The sequence below is a fragment of the Gorilla gorilla genome, chromosome 7 (assembly GCF_029281585.2).
Source record: "Gorilla gorilla gorilla isolate KB3781 chromosome 7, NHGRI_mGorGor1-v2.1_pri, whole genome shotgun sequence".
Lineage (NCBI taxonomy): Eukaryota > Metazoa > Chordata > Mammalia > Primates > Hominidae > Gorilla > Gorilla gorilla.
Genome location: NC_073231.2, coordinates 83,045,929 through 83,072,185, shown reverse-complemented (window position 1 = coordinate 83,072,185; position 26,257 = coordinate 83,045,929). Strand labels below are relative to the sequence as shown.

At 39.3% G+C, this 26,257-nt stretch overlaps 1 protein-coding gene across 8 annotated transcripts in view; it reads right to left on the bottom strand.

Annotated features, from left to right (window-relative positions):
* Nucleotides 1–26,147, bottom strand: part of NSD3 (nuclear receptor binding SET domain protein 3) — a 112,688-nt gene extending 86,541 nt beyond the window's left edge. For 3 of the 8 annotated variants that reach the window (XM_019032148.4, XM_019032152.4, XM_063709338.1), the window contains exon 1: nucleotides 25,642–26,143. The gene's annotated coding sequence lies outside the window, so the exon portion shown is untranslated. Of the gene's footprint in view, nucleotides 1–25,436; nucleotides 25,569–25,641 lie in introns of those variants that run through there. The other 5 variants (XM_019032150.4, XM_019032154.4, XM_019032155.4 and 2 more) reach the window with 4 other exon arrangements.
* Nucleotides 26,148–26,257: the final 110 nt, after the last annotated feature.

Below are 26,257 nucleotides of genomic sequence, written 5' to 3'. Positions count from 1 at the left end.
ATCAATCAATGAATACTTCTAATTTTGCTGAAACTATACAGTTTTAAATAAGCAAAAAAAGTTGAAAATTATCAATCAAAGCTTTAGTGCTCTTATTATTTACCAACTTATTCATGGTGGTGGGGGGTGGTGGGCTGATAATAGAAAAGTTTATAGAATCCTTAAGCCAAATCACAGATACAGAGTTGAAAAAAACAAAAACAGGAAAAGAAATCAAGCCAGGCATGGTGGCTCACGCCTGCAATCCCAGCTCCTTAGGAGGCTGAAGTAGAGGGCCTGTTTGAGGCCAGGCATTCAAGACCAGCCTGGGTGACACAGTAAAACTCTTTCTCTAAAATAAAAAAAAAAAGCAAGAGGGAGAAAGAAAGAAGTCATGTTACGTGTTTCAGATGAACAACTTGAGCCTATAAATATCAATTAAGTATTCATAATGTGCTAAATTTATAGTTTAAGTCACTATAACAAATTCATAAACAATTATTTCTGTGGAATGTATTGCTAGATTCTACTTTATAGAATTACATGTTGTGCTGTATATATTCATTTTTTTCTATGTTTAAAATGCCAGTCTCTTCTCAATAATAGAAACTTTATATTTAATTATACTTAAAAATTCCTTAGGCTGAGAGCAGTGGCTTATGCTTGTAATCCCAGCACTTTGGGAGGGTGAGGTGGGTAGATCACCTGAGATCAGGAGTTTGAGACCAGCCTGGCTAATACGGCGAAACCCCGTCTCTACTAAAAATACAAAAATTAGCCAGGCATGGTGGTGCACGCCGGTAATCCCAGCTACTTGGGAAGCTGAGGCAGGAGAATTGCTTGAATCTGGAAGGCGGAGGTTGCAGTGAGCCAAGATCACACCACTGCACTCCAGCCTGGGTGACAAAGCAAGACATCATCTCAAAAAAAAAAAAAAAAAAAAAAAATCCTTACATTGATATCATTATTTAAGCATTTTGGAATTAGAAGTGGTTTTAAGATGTCATATAAATTGTCTATTTCTGTTTTCAGACACAGCTACTCTACAAATACATTCCTAGGTTAATCTGTAAATCAAACCACAACATTCTATTGACTAAAATCCTTCAATGGTTTCCCATTGCCCAGAAAAAGGCCAAGCACTTAGACTGACAGATCATATAAGGCCCTCCAAGCAAGGTCGCTAACCTACCTCTTCAACCTCAAGTCATTTTTGTACTCTAGTAATATAAAATCACTGGAAATTTCTCTGCACACCATGATTTCACTCCTCTGTGCCTTTACTAATGTTATATCCTATCCATAATATACCCTTTTCCTTTTTTATTTTTTTTGCTTGACTCTTAGCCATCTTTTGAGCTCAGAATGTCATTTCCAAGAAGTAGTCACTTAAGCTCTGAGTTAGTCTGAGTAACTTTCCTCTGTGTTCTAAGATATTCTATGCGTGCCTCTCAGAATTAACCATAAAATGATCTGTTTATGTGAGTTTTCTTAAGAGCAGGAAGTAATGTTATTCCCATATATGCTCTTGTAACCTAACTCAAAGGCTCAGAGGAGGGGCTTCAATGAATCTTTTAAACTAAACTACATAAACTTAAAGAAGTTATTTTATATAAATGAAATGCTTCACAGAGCTGCTGTGGGTCTTTGCATGGAGGCAGTAACAGAATATAAAAGCAGTTACAGTCTCCTCAGGTAATATCCTTGGTAAAATGAGACTAACAACTTAGCTCACTTAGATGTCACTGAGATTCTCTTTAGTTCTAGACTTAACTTTCATGAAGGTTTAAAGTTCCAAGAGACTGGAATGAAGTCAAATAAACTTCCAGAGGGAGTGTTAGCCCAATCAAAGACCAAAATATATTAAAAAAAGAAACTCATATGTATATATATATTTAAAACCTTATTAATGTAGATCTGAAATTCAGAATGTAGAAGCTCTCAAAATACAATCGTCATAGTTGTAGTTAACTGAATCAGCATGAAAATCAATCTATTTTCCAAAGCTGTTCTAGTAAACATAATCAATCATACTATAAAACAAAGTATACTTGATAGATGTACATTAGAATTTTTACAGCTAGAAAAAAATGGTGGAATATAATATGAGTTTCGCAACACAGAGGAAGACGGTGGTCTTCCTTCACCCCAGGATAAACAAGGGATCCAGATGTTTCTTTATATGAACTGTTGCAAGGAATATTTCTCAAGGTTTATGATAAATCCACACTCAATGTGTTTCCATAGTAACAGGAATGGAGTACATGCAGACAGTCTACAGTAATGAACCAGCTATGCTGGTTCTTGAAAACCTGGCATGTTTGGCAATTTATGCAGCAAAAACATTATTTAAAAAAAATTTTTTTAAGATACATAATGTTAAAAAACTAGAGGGTCATTTTGTTTTAAATGCAGTACATAAAGACAAGCTTAAGCATAGATTCTGTGAAGTATAAAGAGAAAGCTATCAAATATATTCATATACTAATTTCTAACTGAATGATCACTTAATGTTTCAGTGATCCTGTATTTGGATCCTGTCTTTGAAATCAATTTAATATGTACATACATGCAAAGCCCCCCTAAAAACATCTTCTGAATGTGACTCACATTTGATCACAGAATATAAAGATCTCCGGGTGACAGCATCAAGGGAGATTCTCGTTTCACAATTTTTTCCCCAAATTGACACCAAGAAGTAAATGGGGGGAAAGGAACAGTTAATTTTTTTTTAATATGCTCCATTATTTTCAGTATATGGGTTTGGTAGGGTGAAACCAGAAACTCTATAAAGAAAAAATGCATAACTATAGAAGATGCTAAAATCCTCTAATGTCAGTTTTTAAAAAAGACTCCATTCTTTCTGGTTCTGTGTTCTACTAATATTTTAATCTAAGTATATGATCAGAGTAACCCTTTGACTATAAGTTATAAATTCTGGTATTGCCCATTTAGGTTTTCATAATTTAAAAATTTTTAGTAATACAGTAACAAATGTGTATTGTTTAAAAATAATGGAGGTATGTTTTTAATGCTATTTATCGTGAAACTGCAAGCCCCTCATCCCTTTTTGAAGTAGTACATACATATTTTTAAAGGACCCAAACACATACCTTTAGAAATCAGCAAAACCAAACCGCTATGAAGTATGAACAGAAGCAAAAGTCAATTTCTACCCTAAGGACAGGGCACAAATTACACTAAAAATCAATATTCTTCCTTTGCAAACCATGAGTCCTTTCTAATCACATTTTAACTTCACCCTCACCCCACACATACACAAGAAAAAGCAGAGATGTGGGTGTGGACTTCTGGAGGAAACAAAAAGTAAAAACCAACCACCTGGTTCTAAGAACTTGACCACGCCCCTATGGTACCAAAAAGGAAATGAACAAAAATGTTTGTCTTTTATTCACTGAAGGCAGCTAGAATCGATAGGATCTAATCTAGCCCTCACTACAGACAAAAGCAATAACCAAATTTGGTACAGTGACTATACAACTCAATGTTAACTTTCAAACAAAACGGATCCTGCTTGAAAATGTTTTGTCAGGGAAATAAAAATGAAATTACAAATGCAAGTGATTGTTCTATTTGTCTTTAGATTATTTTATCCTTTGAGGGAACAAACACCATCTATAAAATAGATCTCACTATTTCATCCACAAACAAAATATAGTGCTTTTAGTGGCATCCAAGTGTTATACAGTTGGCAGTTACAGTTATCCAAAAAGTTTGAACCACGATAGTACAAATGCAAATTATTTCTCACTAAAATGTGGGCATTTCCTCTCAAACAATTTTTTTTTTTTTTTTTTTTTTGAGACATGGTCTCACTATGTCACTGAGGCTGGAGTGCAGTGGCGCAATCACAGCTCATGGCAGCCTCAACTTCCTGGGCTCAGGTGATTCTCCCACCTCAGCCTCCCAAGTAGCTGGGACTATGGGCGTGCACCACCATGCCTGGCTAATTTTTAAAATTTGTTGTAGAGACAGGGTTTTGCCATGTTGCCCAGGCTGGTCTTGAACTCCTGGACTCAAGCAATCCTCCCACTTTGGCTGGGATTACAGCCATGAGCCACTGTGCCAGTCCAAATAATTTCTTAAATTCCCATGGTAATGCATATACTTGGACTTCTCAGATTCAAAGGCCATTATATATTAATTCTATAAGCACTTAACACATTTTTAGTTCTCCTATAGCTTTTTTAATGAAAACTTGAGGATGTCAAAATTATGAGGTTTGAAAAGACTGCTGGTCAAACTCTGAATCATTTAAAGAGGTTTACTACCATTTTGGTTGAGGCTGACTCTTTCAAAGTTTAAGGCTATGATTTAGGGGAAAACATTTTCCTGTACTACTTTTCAGCAGTTATACTAATAAAACATCAATTCTCCAAATGACAAAAAGGGCTTACAGCATTTTAGTATGTAAAACAAATGTTCTATATTAGTAAACCTTATCTGTATATCTTGACTTAAAGGTACTTTCCGTGGTAGCCTTTTAGAAAGAACTCTAAGCTGCTGACTAATTTCTGGGTTAAACTGGAAAATCTGCTTGCTTAAAAAAAAAAACAATTTGGGAAAAATACATTCCCTTTATATTTTCATGTAATTTTACTCACTTTCCTCCAAGACGTGAAGCAAATTATGTCATTTTTGTATAATTACTAACAACATGCATCCAAAACAAAGTAGTCTAGCTCCATCTATATATAATAAACTCAAGATGTATCAACAGAAGTTACCCTTCCAGAACAGGACTTGTTATATGACATTTAGTCATTAAATAACTAAGCAAAAGCATAAGAAGGACCACTCTTTTCAATAAATGAAGGAGAAATAATTTTTTTTTTGAGACAGAGTCTCACTCTGTCACCCAGGCTGCAGTGCAGCGGCACGATCTTGGCTCACTGCAACCTCCGCCTCCCGAGTAGCTGGGATTACAGGCACGCGCCACCAAGCCCAGCTAATTTTTGTATTATTAGTAGAGACGGGGTTTCACCATGTTGGCCAGGCTGGTCTCAAACTCCTGACTTCAAGTGATCCACCCGCCTTGGCCTCCCAAAGTGCTGGGATTACAGTTGTGAGCCACCACGCCCAGCCTAATTTTGGTATTTTTAGCACAGACAGGGTTTCACCGTGTTGGCCAGACTGGTCTCCAACTCCTGGCCTCAAGCAAGCCGCCTGCCTTGGCCTCCCAAACTGCTAGGCTTATAGGCACTGCTCCCGGCCAGAAATAAATTATGTTTGATACTTGAACAATAAAAACAAAAGACAGAAAGGGGCCGGGCGCGGTGGCTCACACCTGTAATCCCAGCACTTTGGGAGGCCGAGGCGGGCGGATCACGAGGTCAGGAGATCGAGACCATCCTGGCTAACACGGTGAAACCCCGTCTCTACTAAAAATACAAAAAGTTAGCCAGGCGTGGTGGTATGCGCCTGCAGTCCCAGCTACTCAGGAGGCTGAGGCAGGAGAATGGAGTGAATCTGGGAGGCGGAGCTTGCAGTGAGCCAAGATTGCGCCACTGCACTCCAGCCTGGGCCACAGAGCGAGACTCCGTCTCAAAAAAAAAAAAAAAAAAAAAGACAGAAAGGGACAAGTGTCCTGGATGACAAAGGAAAATATCCAGGGTTGAGAAGGTGGGGGTGTGATGACAGGGAGAGAGGATGCAGGGGACCTCAGGCATTTTTGGCTTAGGAAACAAGTTCTAACCTGTAGTGGAAGAGAGAGGAGCTCCTTTCCAAAGACCTATTATAAACCAGTACCTAAAGACTTCCATTGAGAACCTTCTTGGCTTCTTAATATCACAGGTTTCAAATGATCTAGATTTTTAGAAGGGCTTTTCTTCATATGTTGCAAAACCAAATTATAAGTATTTAATGAAAGCACACTATAAAATTCCAGGAAATAAAGAACAACTTAGATGCCAGAGAATATGGACAGACTGAAAGTTACAGGACATGCAACTAGTTCATCCTTGTATTCCCAGAGCCAACTATATAGTGCCTGGCACATTATCAATAAACAAATCAATCCAAAACAGAATAGAGTACTACAGTAAGGGGGGGGGCAAAAGATTAGATTAACAATTTAAAAAGCTTAATATGTGGTAATACCATTAAGCAGTATTATTGAAATATCACAGGCTGTTTTTTAATGGCATGGATTTTGAACTGAGCGTACAGATTTGCTTTTTCCTTCCTAAGAAAGACCTCATAAATGTAACGTCACTCAGAGGAAAACACAAAAAAATTTTGCCCCAATTATTTTTAAACTTTTTAAAAAGTTTAGTATGTAATTTTTTAATTTTAGCAAGTAATCTTTTCATTAGAAAATTAAAATTAGATATTTTATTAAGTGCTCAAAATACGAGTGTAAGTACATCATCCAAAAGAGTCACAACTTGTCTAGAATTTTTTTCCAAGAAACTTTAAACATTTATATAACCACATTAAATATGCTGTACCATGAATCTAATAATAATTGTACAAGCATATATAAACAATTGACAACATATTGTGATTCATATTTTCCTAAACAGTGGGGATGTTATGACACAAAGCTCTGTCTTTTGTATCAGTATACAAAACCTACATTCACTATGAACAGCGTAAGAGAAACTGTCACAACATCATCACTGTAGAACATAACATCATGTTATGTTATTCTCAACATAACATGATGAGAATCTGAAACTCTAAAAAAAGACTTCCTTTTTTGTATCATTTATAGACTAATACAAAACCTGTGCTCAACATAAAATCAATTTATTTTGGAATGTCACGAGATATTTAGGTGTCTTTGAGTAACTTCAGTGCTCAGAGAATTGCCAAATGTGTGCTGATAACTGAAGTTCAGATTTATCTTTAGTTTCCAAAGTAAAGTGTAGTAGTGCCTTCAGTCACGGAAAGAAAAACAAAACAAAACTACTTCCGTGTTAACGAAGGTACTGCGTACTTCTACATCTTGCTCACTGCTGTATCCCCATCCCCTAGTATGTGAGGGAAGAAAGCTGCTAAATGAACATAGGAATGGCAGCAAACACAATGCTGCAATGGAGAGATTATCCTATACTATTCAGGTGGACCCAACATAATCACAAGGATCCTTATCATCCTTTTGGTGGGAAGGATCAGAGTCAGAGAGAGATTTGAAGACTGCTGACTTTGAAAATGGAGGAAGAGGGCCGGGCATGGTGGCTTATGCCTGTAATCCCAGCACTTTGGGAGGCAGAGGCGGGGGCTCACTTGAGGTCAGGACTTTGAGAGCAGCCTGGCCAACATGGTGAGACTCTGTCTACTAAAAATACAAAAACTAGCTGGGCATGGTGGTGCGTGCCTGTAGTCCCAGCTACTCTGGAGGCTGAGGCAGGAGAATCACTTGAACCTGAGAGGCAGAGGTTGCCATGAGCTGAGATTGCACCTGCACTCTAGCCTGGGTAACAGAGTGAGACTCCGTCTCAAAAAAAAAAAAAAAAAAAAAAAGGGAAGGAAACAGCTAGATAAATCAAGGTAACAGTTTCTCTCCTAGAGCCTCCAGAAGGAACACACCTCTGCCGCCGACACCTTGATTTTAGTCCCATGTCAGACATCAAGAAATGTAAAAGAATAAATTTGTGTCGTTTTAAGCCATTAAGTTTGTTGTAATTTGTTACAGCAGCAACAAGGGTTTTTCTGAAAGCCTTTCCACTCACTTGGTTGTCTTCAGTTTCAGGAGCATCCCTATAAACACAAGGAGGGGAATCCTTAGATTCATTAACCTAAGATCTGGGGTACCCAAAATAGAAATATCACTTAAAAAAGAAGTCTTAGGCTAGGCGCGGTGGCTCGTGCCTGTAATCCCAGCACTTTGTGAGTCCAAGGTGGGCGGATCATTTGAGGTCAGGAGTTCGAGGTCAGCCTGGCCAACCTGGTGAAACCCCGTGTCTACTAAAAATACAAAAAAAAAATTAGCCAGGCATGGTGGTGCGCGTCTGTAGTCCCAGCTACTCAGGAGGCTGAGGTGGGACGATCGCTTGAACCTGGGAGGTGGAGGTTGCAGTGAGCCAAGATCGTGCCACTGCACTCCAGCCTGGGTGACAGAGCAAGACTCCGTCTCAAACAACAACAAAAGAAGTCTTGCCCCATTACAACATAAATAGTTTTATCTATAGATACAGGCATGATGATGTGACCTACAATTTGTCCCTGGACAACCAGGAAAAGCCATTAGATTTTAATTGCTGGTAGGGTGTTACTGTCATCTCTCACATAAGCAGAAGAAATGGAAAGAATTTCTCCCATTTCATTGGCACAGCTGCCGCAGCTTTCTATACTCTGGAGTTTACTCTCATTCTAGGGGTAGACCTGATACAAATAACAAAATGGCAGTCAAGCCACTACTATGCATGACATAATAAAATGCTATGGGTCCTTTTACTACTAAAACACCTATTTAAGATTTTCCATTTCTGACAACCAAAATCTCTGGGCCACATTGAATTTTGTGGCTGATTTTCATAAAAATATATAGGGAGAAAGAAAACTTGTAGTAATAAAGACAGCACTATAGTAAGAATCATTTTTTAAAGTCTTGTTAATTTAAACATATAATAGTCACAGTTTTAAGAAAAGCCCCTCATAGCCATCACAAAGAATTATATTAATCCAACAATTTTTCTAAAGAATAATCACTAGGTGGAAATTTATTTTGTAAAGATAAATAATGTGCAAGTTTCCTAAATAAACAGACTTTCATTCACATTTTAAAACACTACTCAAGAACAGGCATTTGAGTAAATCCCATAACCTCTGTTTTCCCAAATAAATGAGATTGACTAGTCAAAAACTGACCACGGAAATATTTTCTCATGTTTGTTTCCCTTTTCCAGTTCCATGAGGCAGATAGAATTTATTTAGTATATATCGTATGTCTGGACAAAAGTATTGTTTTTAATTGAGTTCCCAGAGAAACATTTCTATACAAAATTAAACTAACCAGCTTGAATCACCCACACCAACACTGCCAAGATAAGCAAAAGCTGAGTCTCACCTTGCCTATTCCCAGACTCCAAGTGCCATGTTATATATCTTTCTCCTTGTAGAGTCTTATTTTTGTTTTTGTCTGTGATGTGGTTCACTACTGAACACCAACTATGTACCAGACCCTGTTCTAGATCTTGAGAAATCCAAAGAAATAAGATTCTAGTCTCATGGAGCTAAAATAAACATGGAAATTTCAGATAGTGATATGCTACTATAAAACAGGGTAATACAATACAGGGATGGGGGGCTGGATTCTTTTCTTTGAAGACGGAGTCTCGCTCTGTCACCCAAGCTGGAGTACACTAGCACGATCTCAGTTCACTGCAACCTCTGCCTCCCAGGTTCAAGCGATTCTCCTGCCTCAGCCACCAGAGTAGCTGCAATTACAGGTGCCCGCCATCATGCCTGGCTAATTTTTGTATTTTTAGTAGAGATGGGGTTTCCGCATGTTGGCCAGGCTGGTCTCGAACTCCTGACCTCAAGTGCTGGGATTACAGGCGTGAGCCACCGCACCCGGCTTAGATTCTTATTAAAAAAACTAATGAAACCAAAACCAGGAATCAGTCATATAGAGAGGCTGGAAAAAGACAAGGAAAAAGATGATCATCAGGTAGTATCTTTTATTTCCTTTGAAGTTCACTCTGTTTCAGAGGCTTCTGAGTTACGGCTATAGTAAAAAGATTTAAATTACGGTTTACTCAAGTATTCCATGTAGTATAAAGTTTAAATCTTAAATGTTATGTAAACATAACTGGTCCAAAATATACTGAAATGGAACTCTCGGGAGGCTGAGGCATGAGAATCATTTGAACCTGGGAGGTGAAGGTTGCAGTGGGCCAAGATCGCACCTCTGCACGCCAGTCTGGGTGATATTGTGAGACTCTGTCTCAAAAAAAAAAAAAAAAAGCTGAAATGAAGGCAATGCATTCTGTATTTAAATCATTTTGTTGGTCAGCAATCTATAGTCTGCTAGTAATTGCACTGATTAAAAGACTTTTAAAATATTCCAGCTTTCAAACAACTATTACTGATAAGTTATAGTTATCTTTCTTTCCCATGAAGAATTTATTTACCATCTAACATAGCAAACACACTGGAAAAATGAGATTTTAAACATCTAGCCCACAAAAACACACAAATATAGTAATCACAAGGCAAAGAATGTACAATTATGTTCACATCTACTTAATTCCTTTTTTTTTTTTTTTTTGAGATAGAGTCTCTCTCGTCGCCAGGCTGGAGTGCAATGGTATGATCTCAGCTCACTGCAACCTCTGCCTCCTGGGTTCAAGCAATTCTCTGCCTCAGCCTCGTGAGTAGCTGGGACTACAGGCGCCCGCCACCACACCTGGCTAATTTTTGAATTTTTAGTAGAGACGGGGTTTCACCATGTTGGCCAGGATGGTCTTGATCTCTTGACCTCATGATCTGCCCACCTCAGCCTCCCAAAGTGCTGGGATTACAGGTGTGAGCCAACGTGCCCAGCCTATATCTACTTAATTCTTTCCCTTCACTAAGAATAGCTAATTCTGGGCTAACCACATGTAGCTATTTAAATTTAAACAAGTTAAAATTAAATTACATTAAAAACTTAGTTCCTCAGTTACAATGGCCATATTTCAAGCATTCAACATCAACATGTGGCTAAGGTTACCATATTGGTCAGTGCAGATACAGAATATTTCTGTCATCATAGAAAATTCTATTAGACAGTGCTGATCTACATTATTTTTCAAATTTTACCTTAACAGAAACATCCTTTAAAAGCTTATATTAAATAAGAATTATAAATTTTTAAAGAAATCTGTTAATATTACTGTGATGCTAGAAAGAAGTCACATAAGAGGAAGTTCAGCAAATAGATATCTATGCCAGAGTAAGACAAACTCATATACCTAGGGACAAGCAAAATGTCCAGAGTAGAAGGATGTACTCTAACATTGGTCTTAGAGTCATGAGACTTGAATTTTAGTTCTGCTTCTACCCCTAACTTAGCTGCATAAATTCCGAGGACAGACAGTATCTTTGGTTTTCAATTAACCTCATAAGAAAGGTTGGATCAGGTGATCCACATAGATAAAATGACCACGAAAAATGGGAAAATGAGCTGTGATTCCTCCTATTATCAATACATAAGCGTAGGGCTTGAGTTTTCATTCTGAAAAGTATATATATATATATGTGTGTGTGTGTGTGTGTGTGTGTGTGTGTCTGTGGTTAAAATACTAACTTTTGGCCAGGTGTGGTGGCTCATGCCTGTAATCCCAGCACTTTGGGAGGCTGAGGCAGGCAGATCACTTGAGGTCAGGAGTTCAAGACAAGCCTGGCCAACATGGTGAAACCTTGTCTCTACCAAAAATACAAAAATTAGTTGGGTGTGGTGGTGCATGCCTGTGGTCCCAGCTACTAGGGAGGCTGAGGCAGGAGAATCACTTGAACCCGGGAGGTAGAGGTTGCGGTGAGCTGAGATTGTGCCACTGTACTCCAGAGTCTCAAAAAAATAAATAAATAAAAAACTAACTTTAAATCTTATCTATCACCTTAACATTATTTAAGATGACCATTATTTGTAATATCAAACAATTATATGAAATTCACAACCAATACACTTAGCTACATAGATAGGATTTTAGGGAGTAAAATCAGCATGGCCACCATGATTCTCTTTACAAAATCCTAGTAAGGAATCAAGGTGTGTTAGAGAAGTTTATGTTTTCTCTTAACTTTTTTTAAACTTTTCTGAATTTAAACTACTAATAAAGCAAAATATCTTTTTTTTTTTTTTTTTTTGAGACAGAGTTTTGCTCTTGTTGCCCAGGTTGGAGTGCAGTGGCACGATCTCGGCTCACTGCAACCTCCGCCTCCATGGTTCAAGTGATTCTCCTGCCTCAGCTTCCCAAGTAGCTGGGATTACAGGCATGCACCATCACACCCAGCTAAAGGGGGTTACACCATGTTAGTCAGGCCGGTCTCGAACTCCTGACCTCAGGTGATCCACTCGCCTTGGCCTCCCAAAGTGTTGGGATTACAGGTGTGAGCCACTGCACCAGGCAGCAAATTATCTGTAAAGAATAACTGTGCTACTCCATAATCTGTTTAACTTTAGCGTTGTCACCTCAAATATTTTCTGAAACGTGTTCACTTTAAATTTTCCACTAAAAATTTAGAGAAAGATGTTTAGAGAAGGATGATGATTAAAGACATTAAACTATCCTGAATTAGGAAGTAACCTGCGTGAAGTAGAACTTAGTTAACAAAATACAAAAAAGAAAACAACAACAACAAAAAAGTATTTCATTTAACCATAAATCCTGTCACTAAATTCAATCATACAGTTTTCGCTTGACTATGATTCCATTAAGTTATACAACATTTTAGGTGGCTTTGTAGTTCATATTTTTTTTCCTGACTAAACCACATTACTATTGAACTGCCTTTTACCAATACAAAACTTACTAGTAAAACACCCTGTTTCCCTTATCTATCTAGTTTAACCTCAACTGTCTTCGCTTTGTTGCTGACCACACCCGGCAACAACACACATGGTATTACCACTTGAAGGAAATTACATTATTTTCCAATCCTTTACAGCAAGGGTAGTTGCTCACAATGAAAATTACTACAAACAACTTTCATCAGTCATCTTGTTCCATTCACTATGAAATCTAGTAAACTAACAAGTTCATCCACATATTTTCTTACCTATTTCCTGGACAAACTTTTAAATTATGGTAAAATGGTTTGAGATTGGTTCTTAAAATTTTGCAAGCATTCAAACTTACTTTCTTTTAGCTTGTATCCTCCATTCCCCAAAAAAAGGCAAAAGAGAATGTATGCCAAAGATGATATGTAGTTTTTAAGGCACTAAGCAATTTATTATATCTAAATAATAATTTACTAAGTTTATCTTTTCTCTAAAGACCAGTTTGGGTTTTGTTTTTTTTGTTTATCGCTTTAGTATTTTAGGTTCAACATGTAGTATTTTAGTATTCAACATGTAGTTTTCAAAATAAGCAACAAAAGTTAGAAAATTCAGAATTTCATACTATATATCCAAATTTCACATCACCTATTTGTTTAATCAGAACACCAAGCTTTAGTGAAGCTTTAGCCATCATGAGTTGTAATAAAACAGTGGAAGTAAAATTGGACTGGAAAGTTAACTTCATGTTCAAACTTGAACCAGCATGAATTCTCTTAACAATTAAGAAAAACTCATATAACCTAGGCAAAGATTCTCTTCAGGTATTAGTTGATGTTCAACTTTTAACTTCTATGAAAGTGAGTTTAGCCAATTGAGTTCAGTTCTTCTTCCATTAAACATGTGACTAAAGACTAGTTCATTTTGTGTACACTATTTTTCTTCTATTAAAAAAAGTTATTCATTATCAACTATGTGTCTGGTACAGTTCTACGCACACTCTAGTACTTCTAATTTGAATCCCTGTAACTCCAAGAATAATTTTCATTTGCACTTTTAGAGATAAGAACACTGATCTTCAGTGGTAAAGTGAAGTGGGGATAGGAACTCAGATCTCCTTGACTCTTGCCCTATACTTCACTGCCCTCCCAGTTTTGTTTTCTGTTTTTGTTTTTGTTTTTGTTTTTGTTTTTGAGACAGAGTCTCGCTCTGTTGCCCAGGCTGGAGTGCAGTGGCACGATCTCAGCTCACTGCAACCTCTGCCTTCTGGGTTCAAGCGACTCTCCTGCCTCAGCCTCCTGAGTAGCTGGGACTAAAGGCGTGCGCCACAACGCTGGCTCATTTTTGTATTTTTAGTAGAGATGGGGTTTCACCATGTTGACCAGGCTGGTCTCAAACTCCTGACCTCAAGTGATCCACCCACCTCGGCCTCCCAAAGTGCTGGGATTACAGGTGTGAGCCACCACGCCCAGCCAGCCCACCCAGTTTTTAAAAAATGTTTTGTTAAACGGCTTAAGCAAACATAACAAAAGAACAACTTTCGGGGGGAAGGTCAATTAGAACAAAGCAAACCTCTCAATAAAAAGAAAACCATATTTTCTATAAGGTGATAAGTTTGCTACAGTTAACTGTATAGGTAAAACATACTTTCCACAGATGTCTTCTAAAATAAAGTGTTTCTAAATCAAATTTGAATTTTTTAAAAAAATTTTAAACCATACGCAATACTCTCTCAATAAAGACATTCTGACTGTCCAGGAGAATAATTTTTTTTTTTTTTTTTTGAGACAGAGTCTCGCTCTGTCGCCCAGGCTCAGGAGAATAATTTTATAATTCAAAAAAAATACCTCATATTTTGTTTAATCAGCTTAAGCTTAATATGTCAGGTTTTCTTAAAATGGGACGTAGGGGCATCATCTTCTCATGAAGGACTTTCTAAAATCTCTCTCAAATGCATACAAAGTATATATCACACAAGCTGTTGTGTTCCTGTATACTGTACTACTTTAAATGTTACGAATAAATGCTGTTTTTAAAACAAAACTTTATAATATTGCTGGGTTTAAACTGGTTCAAACCTTTCTGGAAATGTTCTAAAATTGATTGTGGTGATGGTTATACAACCCCGTCAACATACTAAAAGCCACTGCATTGTATACTTTAAATGGATAAATTTTATGGTATGTGAATTATATCTCAATAAAACTATTATTTTAAAAAATCTTTCAAGAGAACAGTTTGGAAATACGTATCAAAAGCTTTCAAAATGTTTATATCTTTTAAGTAATTCTACTTCTAGGAATTTATTGTAATGAAATAATCAGCCATATAATTTTTTTTAATGTATAAGGATGTCCATCAACTTACAATATCCCAAAATTGCAAACTGCCTAAAAGACCTTCAACACAGAATGGTAAACAGATAATAGCACACCTGTACACTGAAATTCTATATTGATTTTTTAAATCACAAACATTTATTTCATAATATATTAAATAATAAAACATGTTACAAAATAATATGGATGCACAATTCCAACTATGTAAAAAAAACATATGAAAAAATATTGGAAGGATATAGAACAAAATATTAATAGTAGTTACTTCTAACTAGTAGAATTTTAGATAATTTTAATCTTCTTTATACCTTTTGGTTTTCAATTTCTCTGTATAAACAATCCTTACATAAATGTTATTTTAAAACTAGTCACTTTGGAGAAGTTCAAGTTTTCCATTAAAAAATAAAAACCAACAGGTGGTAATGACACAGAAACCATGAGGTGAATAAAAGCATATTAACTCTACTGCATACACAAAGCCAAATTACCTAATTTATCTTTTTAAAAATATCAAATTATGATTACTTCCACATCTAGGAAAACTCAACATACATGTTCAAGATTTAAAATCGCTATCGCCCATGCAGGGGAAAAATTAGCATGAAATATATTTAACCTTCAGTGGGAGTAAAAAAGAATAACATGCTATTGCACTACAGAAAAGAATTCAAGGATACAATAAAACAAAGCAAGAAGTTTCTCACCACAATCTAATATGAAATACTATATTCTGATGCATTTGAATCTTGCAGAGATCATACAAAAGGAGACCACTTAGAGTGACAAAATTATAATAACCAAATAAAGGCTTTAATTTATAAAAATGCCTTTCTCAAAGTTCACATGGCAGAGTTGTACGCAAATAGACCGTATTCAGCAGGTACTCAGTGGGAAAAAAGCATTCAAATTTTTCTGCTATCCTAATCCTCAAAAATCAACACTTAACCTTTCCAAATACCTAAGAAAATATTCTTGAAGGCCAGGAAAGCATAATGCAGTTTCTCCAGCTTCAAAAGAAATTTGGTTCTCTTGCCCAAATTACAGAAAAGTTAAAACTCAAGAAGTACCAAGGATGAAGGGTCAAACATAGAAAGTCATCACTGATTACTTCTCAGGTTAATACTTTTTGAATGGTTCCAATACTGCAAAAGCAGGAGTGTCAAACTCATTTTTGTTAATTAAGATAGTTAAGCTAAGAAATTAACAATATAGACAAATCGACATTTTCTAAGTAAGTCATTTTAGAGTTTGCATGTTAATTTAAAACCTAATCACTGAATCTTACCAAAAAGTGCAACAGAGATGAACTCTAAACAAACAACATTTTGTATAAAATGGCACTTTCTTACAGGATTCAGTATTATTTTTTGTTATTCATCGGTAAGGTACTAAGATTTCAAATCACTAAACACTGACAATAAATGTTAGAAAGCTACCTTAAAAACATTGTTCAGAGACCCCTTCTGGCAATAACAATTAAAAACTGGTTATTCAGTTTTTATATTCGTTGAACTCGCATGCTTATGAATTCTTCAGGTTCTTTTTTTTTTTTTTTTTTTTTTTTTTTTTTGAGACACAGTTTCGCTCTTTCGCCCAGGCTGGAGTGTGAAGTGACGTAATCTCGGCTCATTGCAACCTCCGCCTCCCGGGTTCAAGCGATTCTCCTGGCTCAGCCTCCTGAGTAGCTGGTATTATAGGCGCCTGCCACCACGCCCGGCTAATTTTTGTAGTTTTAGTAGAGACGGGGTTTCGCCATGTTGGCCAGGCTGGTCTCCAACTCCTCCCCTCAGGTGATCCGCCCGCCTCGGCCTCCCAAAGTGCTGGGATTACAGGCATGAGCCACTGCGCCCGGCCGCAGGTTCTTACTATTATTAAAAAAAAAAAAAAAAAAAAAACACCAGCCGGGCGCGGTGGTTCACGCCTGGCCAATACGGCGAAACCCCGTCTCTACTAAAACTACAAAAATTAGCCGGGTGTGGTGATGGGCACCTTTAGTCCCAGCTACTCAGAAGGCTGACGCAGGCGAATCGCTTGAACCCGGGATGCGGAAGTTGCAGTGAGCCGAGATTGCGCCACTGGACCTCCAGCCTGGGCAACAGAGCGAGACTCCTCTCAAAAAAAAAAAAAGAAAAAAAGAAAAAAAAAAAACCAAGGACATCAATACATTTTTGTCCCTAAAGTCCAACTGCCACCAAAGCAATACCAGCTAAACCAATGAGGTTGTCTCTGCAGCTTTTCTTAAAGGACTTATTACCTGGGTGATAGTTACCCGATGTTCACTTCCTTTTTTTTTTTTTTTTTTTTTTGAGATGGAGAGTCTTGCTTTGTCGCTCAGGCTGGAGTGCAGTGGCGCAATCTTGGCTCTCTACAACCTACGCCTCCCTTGTTCAAGTGATTCTTCTGCCTCAGCCTCCCGAGTAGCTGGGATTACAGGCGTGTGCCACCACGCCTAATTTTTGTATTTTCACTTCCTAATTATTTGTTTATACTGTACATTCAAGTTTTATATGCTTTTTTTATATTTCACATTTCATAACATAAAAGGCTTTAAAATGCCTATTTCTTAAAGTTTTTGTTTGTTTTTTACATATAGTTTTCGTAAGCCTCCACAGCTAAGAGAAATTAGATAACATAAGATTCAATAGACACAATATTGTCTTGGCTATGGCCCAAATGCCACTAGGCGTATCTCCATATGATCTTCTTAATCTCAAATCAATTTGATAAACTAATTTTTTTAACCTATGAAATCCCAATAAGCTACCCATTCTTAAATTTAAAATGCCTCCCTATAAGGATCACTTGAGGCCAAGTGTTCAAGGCCAGCCAGGCAACAAAGTGAGACTCCATCTCTACAAAAAATTTTTTAAAAATAGCTAGGGGGACCAGCACAGCGGCTCATGCCTATAATCCCAACACTTTGGGAGGACGAGGTGGGAGGATTGGTTGAGCCCAGGAGCTCAAGACCAGCCTGGGCAACTTGGCAAAACTCTGTCTCTACCAAAAAAAAAAAAAAAAAAAAAAAAAGCAAAACTAGCTGGGTGTGGTGGCACACGCCTGTAGTCCCAGCTACTCAGGAGGCTGAGGTGGGAGGATCACCTGAGCCTGGGAAGTTGAGGCTGCAGTGAGCCATGACTGTGCCACTGCACTCCAGCCTAGGTGGTAGAGGAAGACCCTGTCTCAAAAAAAAAAAATTAGTTGGGCAGGGTGGCACACGTGTGTAGTCATAGCTACTCCAGAGGATGAGGCTAGGAGAACTGCTTGATCCAAGGAGTTCAAGACTGCAATGATCTAGGATCATGCCACTACACTCCAGCCTGGGCAAGAGAGCAAGACCCTGTCTCTAAAAATAAAAAAATAAAAATAAATCTCCTATATATCTTAGGAAATATGTACATAACTTACACCAAAATAAGAAAAAGCACATCTATGTAGAAAAATACTTGTTACTTAATATTTAATTATCTATTAGAATGTGGGTAATATAAGCTATGAAGAAAAATCAGGACACACACACTCTCAATTTGTTTTAAGTAATCATACAGAGCCCGGCGCAGTGGCACCTGCCTGTAGTCCCAGCTACTAGAGAAGCTGAGACATGAAGACTGCTTGAGCCCAAGAGTTTGAGTCCAGCAGAGGCAACAGAGCCAGACCCTGTCTCACAAAAAAGAGAAAAGATTAATTATACAGAAATCTGAACATTTTATTCTCCGTAACATGACAGTCTATTTGGCCTGAAGGGGTCTCTGAAATCTTAATTTTCCCATCTTAAGACTGAGTTAAATAATTCTTGCCTGGGCGCAGTGGCTCACGCCTGTAATCCCAGGACTTTGGGAGGCCGAGGTGGATGGATCACGAGGTCAGGAGATCGAGACCATCCTGGCTAACATGGTGAAAACCCATCTCTACTAAAAATACAAAAAATTAGCCGGGCGTGCTGGGGGGCGCCTGTAGTCCCAGCTACTCGGGAGGCTGAGGCAGGAGAATGGCGCGAACCCGGGAGGCGGAGCTTGCAGTGAGCCGAGATCGCGCCCCTGCACTCCAGCCTGGGCAACAGATGGAGACTCTGTCTCGAAAAAAAAAATTAAAAAAAAAATAAATAAATAATAATTCTTGTGCTTTCTAACTTCACATTTTAAAAAAGCCAAGTTATTCTGTGGGAATTCTACCAAACACCTCAGAAGATGCCACATAAATGTAAGATATTATTCATGTTTTATCTTTCCATGCTACACATGGCTAAAACTGAAACAGTATGAATATTAACAATTTTCATTTTCCTAGTCACTTTCTCTAAGTAGCCCTAAATGTAGATGGAAAAAAGAACCTAGTAATTAAATATTAGAAGGGGGAAAAGTTATCACTGTAGATCAGTTAATGATGATAAAGATCCACATCTAAAAAAACAAGCTAAGAATACTTTTTCAAAGAGCTTTTTCAAATTCAAAATCTTATCAAAAAAGTTGTGCTTTAGGAGTAACAACACATCCATGTGGTAAAAACTGAATATTCTCTAAGTCCACAAAATTTAAAATATACCTTTACCTTCTTTTCATGCTACACAGTGCAGGTACAACATACTACAGAAGTGTTTAAAGTCTTTATTACATATTTACTAACAGCAACAGTAAAAATGAAAACAAAACTGCAAGCTTTTTTAAAAAAGGTTAGATAATGTTAGTATAAGCAATTTCTTAAATTTGTCCTTGTTAATATAACAATATAGGTATAATTATTTATAACTTATAAATATAATTTATAAAAAGATTGGCCTGCAGAAATAAAGTTCACCATTCATTTAAAAACTCAAATGCTGGACATGTTTATTAACAAATAAATGAATCATCTTAGTTGCTTTTTCAAAAAATAATAGACTGCTTTTTAAAAAAAAGTAAAACTAAAAACAGAATTGCATTGAAAAACAGATTTTATGGACAGATGCCAAGTTCTAAGCATTTTTAAAGCTTTAACGATTCTAATTTCTGGAGTGTCTACAACAGACAAGACTATCTTTTTGTTTTAAAAGATCCCAATGAATAAGTAACCCATTTTCTTCTTGATAGAAAAAAAAAATTAAATAAACAAAGTAAGCAACAGTCCATGCTAAGATTTTTAACTTGTTTTCAAATAGGGATTTTTAGCTCACTTTAAAATTTTTACCAATGTCTCTATTTTTTTTCCAGGTCCTTTTCTAAGACCATGATGGACCTCTAATTTTTTTCGTTTCATCGCTATCTTTTATTGATAATTTTATTCAAACAAGAAAAGTCCATTAAAATCCACTTCATACAAAAACACACACCTCAAGATAACTTGGACACAATTCATTTTTGCATGTAAAAATATTTTATGCATATATGTTCACAACATGGTGAATAAAATATGAAAAAATACAAGATCTCTTGCCTCACTGCAGCTTACTCCCCTTTAACTCTTTATACTAAATATACTTAACCTTAAGTTTGCCCCCTCACCTTGAGTTTTCATAGGCAGCTCTAATTCTTTCTTTTTTTCTTTTTTTTTTTTTTTTTGAGACGAAGTTTTGCTTTTATTGCCCAGGCTGGAGTGCAATGGCGCGACTTCAGCTCACTGCAACCTCTGCCTCCTGGGTTCAAGCGATTCTCCTGCTTCAGCCTCAAGAGTAGCTGGGATTACAGGCGCACACCACCGGGCCCGGCTAATTTTTTGTATTTTTAGTAGAGACGGGGTTTCACCATGTTGGCCAGGTTGGTCTTGAACTCCTTACCTCAGGTGATCCACCCGCCTTGGCCCCGCAAAGTGCTGGGGTTACAGGCGTGAGCCACTGCGCCCAGCCAGGCAGCTCCAATACTTTAAGGAAGCAATAGGTTGTGCTGTAAAGAACCAAGTAACGGGTTTGTCAAAAAAGCCCCGGACTTCACTTCCATAGGCCTCAGTTTTCTCTCTTCTAAAATAAAGTAGTTGTACTATCTCTCTTCCATTTAACAGGCTATTAGGAACTTAATTCAGGACCAACTATTATTTACTTATAATAGCAAAACCTGCTAACAAACTAAATGTTAATCAATGTTTTAAACAATGGAATACTTATAAGACTATTTAAAAAAAAAAAAGCTGTGGATCCATATGTACTAATTTTTATTGTTTTTGTTCTTTGTTTTGTTTTGTTTTGTTTTTGAGACGGAGTCTCGCTTTGCCTACCAGGCTGGAGCGCAGTGGTACAATCTCAGCTCAGTGCAACCTCCGCCTCCTGGGTTCAAGCGATTGGCCAGTCTCAGCCTCCGGAGTAGCCGGGATTACAGGCACGCACCACCATGCCCGGCTAATTTTTGTATTTTTAGTAGAGACGGGGGTTTCACCATGCTGGCCAGACTGGTCTCAAACTCCTGACCTCAAGTGATCCTCCTGCCTCAGCCTCCCAAAGTGCGGGAATTACAGACGTGAGCCACCATGCCCGGCCTTGTTTTGTTTTTGAGACGGAATCTCGCTCTGTCATTCAGGCTAGAGTGCGGTGGCGCAATCTCAGCTTACTGCGGCTTTCCCCCTCGGGGTTCAGGCAATTCTCCCATCTCAGCCTTCCGAGTAGCTGCGATTACGGGCGCCGCCACCACACCTGGCTAATTTTTGTATTTTTAGTAGAGATGGGTGTTTCGTCATGTTGGCCAGACTGGTCTCAAACTCCTGACCTCAAGCAATCCGCCCGCCTCAGCCTCCCTCCCAAAGCGCTGGGATTACAGGCGTGAGCCACTGCGCCCAGCCGTGGATTCATAGGTACTAATTTAAAAAGATGTCCCAGATAGGCTGTTAAAACGAAAAAGTGGCCAGGTGCAGTGGCTCACGCTTGTAATCCCAGCACTTTGGGAAACCTCGTCTCTACTAAAAACACAAAAATTAGCCGGCATGGTGGTGCATGCCTGTAATCCCAGCTACTCGGGAGACTGAGGCAGAAGAACCGTTTGAACCGGGAGGTGAAGTTTGCAGTGAGCCACGATCGCGCCGCTGCACTCCAGCCTGGTCAACAACAGCAAAACTGTCTCAAAAAACAAACAAAAAAACAGAAAAGCAAAATGCAGATAGTATGATCGATTTGAAAATATTTTAAGAGAAATATACACATACATGCATAGAAGTTTTCCAGAGGGACATACAAGAAACTTCAAGTGGTTATCAGTGGAGAAGAATGCTAACTTTATTTTTTTAACTTCTTAGCCTTCTATAATATGTGAATATGTGAATAACTTTTTTTTTTTTTGAGACACTCCAACCTGGGCAACAAGAGTGAAACTCCGTGTCAAAACAAACAAACGAACAAACAAACAAACTCCATCTTGGCCGGGCGTGTTGGCTCATGCCTGTAATTCCAGCACTTTGGGAGACCACGGTGGGCAGATCACGAGGTCAGGAGTTTGAGACCAGCCTGGCCAACACGGTGAAACCCTGTCTCTACTAAAAAAAATACAAAAATTGGCCGGGCACGGTGGCTCACGCCTGTAATCCCAGGACTTTGGAAGGCCGAGGCGGGTGGATCACGAGGTCAGGAGATCGAGACCATCCTGGCTAACACCGTGAAAGCCTGTCTCTACTAAAAAATACAAAAATTAGCAGGGCGTGGTGGCGGGCGCCTGTAGTCCCAGCTGCTCCAGAGGCTGAGGCAGGAGAATGGTGTGAACCCGAGAGGCGGAGCTTGCAGTGAGCCAAGATCATGCCACTGCACTCCAGCCTGGGTGACAGAGCGAGACTCCGTCTCAAAACAAAAACAAAAACAAAAAAACACAAAAATGAGGCGGGCATGGTGGCATGTGCCTGTAATCCCAGCTACTTGGGAGGCTAAGGCACGAGAATCACTTGAACCTGGGAGGTGGAGGTTGTACTGAACCGAGATCGCACCATTGCACTCCAGCCTAGACAACAAGAGTGAGACTCCATCTCTCAAAAAAAAAAAAAAAAAAGTACTAACTTCATAAAACTGTTAGGAGGATAAAAGGAAATCATGCATGTGAGACACTCAGCATAGCACAGTGTGAGGACAACTGTGAGCAGCTATTAGTGGATTATGAATATTATTATAAATTCCAGAAACGCTGTCATTAGAATCAGATTTGACAGTTCACTCAACAATCACCAATCTCAAAGACAGTTTCCTTTATCCAAAACTCATTCAATCTGATCAGTGTAAGAGAGGGCATTTGTTAATTTAAGGGTTAGGGAAAAAAAGAAAAAAAAAGCCAACAGGTAACAGGTGGGCTGATGGACATATTAATTGGTTATAAGTGTTATTTAACAAGAGTAGGCTTCTTCGTATATGAATACCTGTCCAAGGAACCAGGATACTTATGACAGCTGGGCAGGAACCCTGATCTTTAAAGGATGCTGCACACATAAAAATAAACTTTTTCTTTTTTTTTTTTTTAAGCAATGAAAGCTTCCAACACAAATTTTTCTATTTAATGATTGCTTATTTTCCTAAAAATTTACAGCACTGATAGCTCATGCACACAATTTACCAGCTAATTACAAATAACATGTCAATCAAGTAGGAGATATAAAACTGAAATTGCCATAAAAATAAATTCCAGAAAAAGCATGCTGAATTTTTTTTTAATGCAACTGTTCCTCACAGAATTTCAAACAAATTCAGGCTGAATATTATCAAATTAAAATACTACAAGCTGAGAGGGTGCTTTTAGTGTAAAAGCCAGATTTACAAAGTACCACTTTAACAACATTCAATTTCATTTTTCTAACAAACCAAGAGTATATCCTAAGCTTCTGTATAACAGCTGAGAGGATGTTGCCATTTAGGTAGGTTAAATGTAGTTCAACTGGTTTGAGTCCACCATATTACAATGTTAACAGGCCTTCTTGGTATTAGAGAACAGTTTCAATATCAATGTGATAGGTTAAAGTTTGGATTACTCCAAGTGCTATAATAAAAACAAAAGGTCACACACACATTTAATCCTTTTCAATAAGAAATAAAATAGGTTCTACTTAACACCAATGTATGTACTGTAAATTTGTCAGGATTTAAACCTTAGAATAGTAATTATTTCAAATTGTACAAGTAGTTACAGTTGAATATATTAGTTACTGTAGTTTCCTGAGAGTCAACTGAAGTTTCAATCAAAAAACGAACAAACAAAACAACAACAAAAAAAACCCTGGCATCTCAATGAGACTCTAAGAACTGCATGCCTACTTCACAGATCATTGCACTGCGCTGAACTGGCATCTGGAGATTGTATTGAGCCAGCTACATGAAGGCAAAGAGAAGAGATGGGGAAAAGAGAGTTTATTTAACAAAGAAAATACTATTCTTAACACACTCATCACTCTTAACACGCTCATCACCTATAAGCAAGAGCTATCAGAAATACTATTTAAAAATACATACATTTCTAATTTTTCAACATTCAAAATACAGCAAGCCGATAATCTACCACAAGCAGAGCTTCCTACCCCTTTCACCCGGACACAGCGCTTTGCCAAGAGCACAGGCCCAAGTAAAATAACCGATGCAATTTCCTTGTTTACTTAAAGAATTGCAGAAAACATGTTGACTGCTTCTGAGGCTTCCGAAACAAACGAATTTTCAATACGTAAAAGCCTTCACGATCATAATTGATATGTAAGCGTAGTAATGATTCCTTCAGCTAGTAAAAATCTAGTTTTAAATTGATTAAATGGGTTAAATTTACACTGCAGCTCATTAGCATACCTTGTTTGCAACCAGAAGGAAGAGGGTAAAGAGAGGGAGAAAAGCAGCAAAAACACACAAGATGGAAAACATCACTACCTCCTTTGGCGGTTATGAATAATTTAAAATGACCCAAGACGTAAGGGGAAAAGAGTTCATGAATAAAAAGAAAGGGGGCTAACAGTCTGAATTGGCCCCTTCCAGATTCATACTGATGTCGGAGAGGAAAAGGAATTTATTTACACTGCAGTGCCTTGGCAGCAAACATGGCTGCCCCTGCCCCCTTTAAATCGAAATAATCTTCACTCCCTCCCCAAAACCATCAAATTATGGCCATGTCTCTCCCTGCCTCCCTTCCATAACACAAACACATCGCCTTCTCCCTCAAAACAGTAAAACCCACACCTCCCCATTTCACAACAATCACAATCCCATAACCACCAGCTTCTCTATTCTCTAGCCTTGAAAGACACAGAATACACGCAAATACAGGAACAAAAGGCCTCCCTTCCTAACACTTTAACGACCTCCATCCCCTTCTCTTCCTCCCACTCTTGACGCTAAGTCGATCGTTCTCATCCCTGTCTTCATTCAATTTCCTTCCCTAGCCCAATCCTGTCTTCCAGTTTCCTGCGTCTATTTCCCATCCTCCTATTGCAGCCTGCCTCATCCCCTTTCCTAATCCACCTTTTCCTTCACTTCCATTCCTCATTTCTCCCTTCATTCCCATGAAATACCCCATTTCTCCAGCAAATTTATCCCCTTCTCCCAGACTCTTCTGGTTCTCACACTCCATCCCCAAACCTCCCTATTTATCAGTCCACCCAGGTCTCTAATCTCCATGCAACTCTTCTCCCCTTTCCCTGCCCCTCCCCGATCCATCCTTATCCCCGCCCCCATCCCACTTTCCCAATTCCCAGCTCAGCGCCACTCCGACTCCCATCCCACTCCCACCTCCCCTGCCCCACCCCCCAATTCCCTCCACACCCCCCACCTTGCCATCTGCTCCTCCGTCAGGACTCCCCTCGAGCCCTTTCAGGCCACCCGCTTCCCCTTCCATTCCTCCTGGGGTCTGGCGCTCCATCCCTAGATCGCCCCCTCCCCGTCGTTCCCTCCTCAGCCCTACCTAGCACTACACACGCGCGCGCGCGCGCACACACACACACACACACACATACACACACGCACACGCACTTTACCTTCAGTTTGTTCCATTCTAACCCCCCGGCCGTGTCAGTGCGATCACAGGAGAGACACGGAGGCCCGGAGTGGGGCTGGGGTGCGGGCAGCCGCTGGGGCCGCGCGGGGAGGAGGCGGAACCGAGCTAGGCCGCATGAAATCCCCGGGCTAGATTTTCTCCGCGCCGGACGCCTCTGCCATGGCGGCCGGCACTGAGGAGGGCCACGGCCGGGCCGGGCCGGGCGTGCTGCGGGAAGAGGAAGGCTCGGGAGGTGGGATGCGAAGGGGAGGCCGAGGGACGGGGGTCGCCGCGCCGCCGCTGCTGCCAGAGAGGAGCCTGCGGCTGGCAGCCCGGCCTGGGTAGCACTGTCCTCGGCGCTCGGCTCGGAATTCGCACGCCTCTCCGCGGCGACCTGTGCACAGCCCCCTCGGCCTCCGCCTCCGTGCTGGCCGCCGCCGCCGCCTCTCCCGCCGCCGCCGCGCACAAAGCCCCCCCACCCCGACTCTCGGGGCGCCGCCGCCGCCAAATCCTCAGCCCCTCATTGGCCGCGGGCCGCGGCGCCTGCCGGGAAATGCAGTCCCGGGTTCGGGACGCTGGGGCTCCGGAGGAAGCGGCGAGTCAGCGGGGCGGAGGGG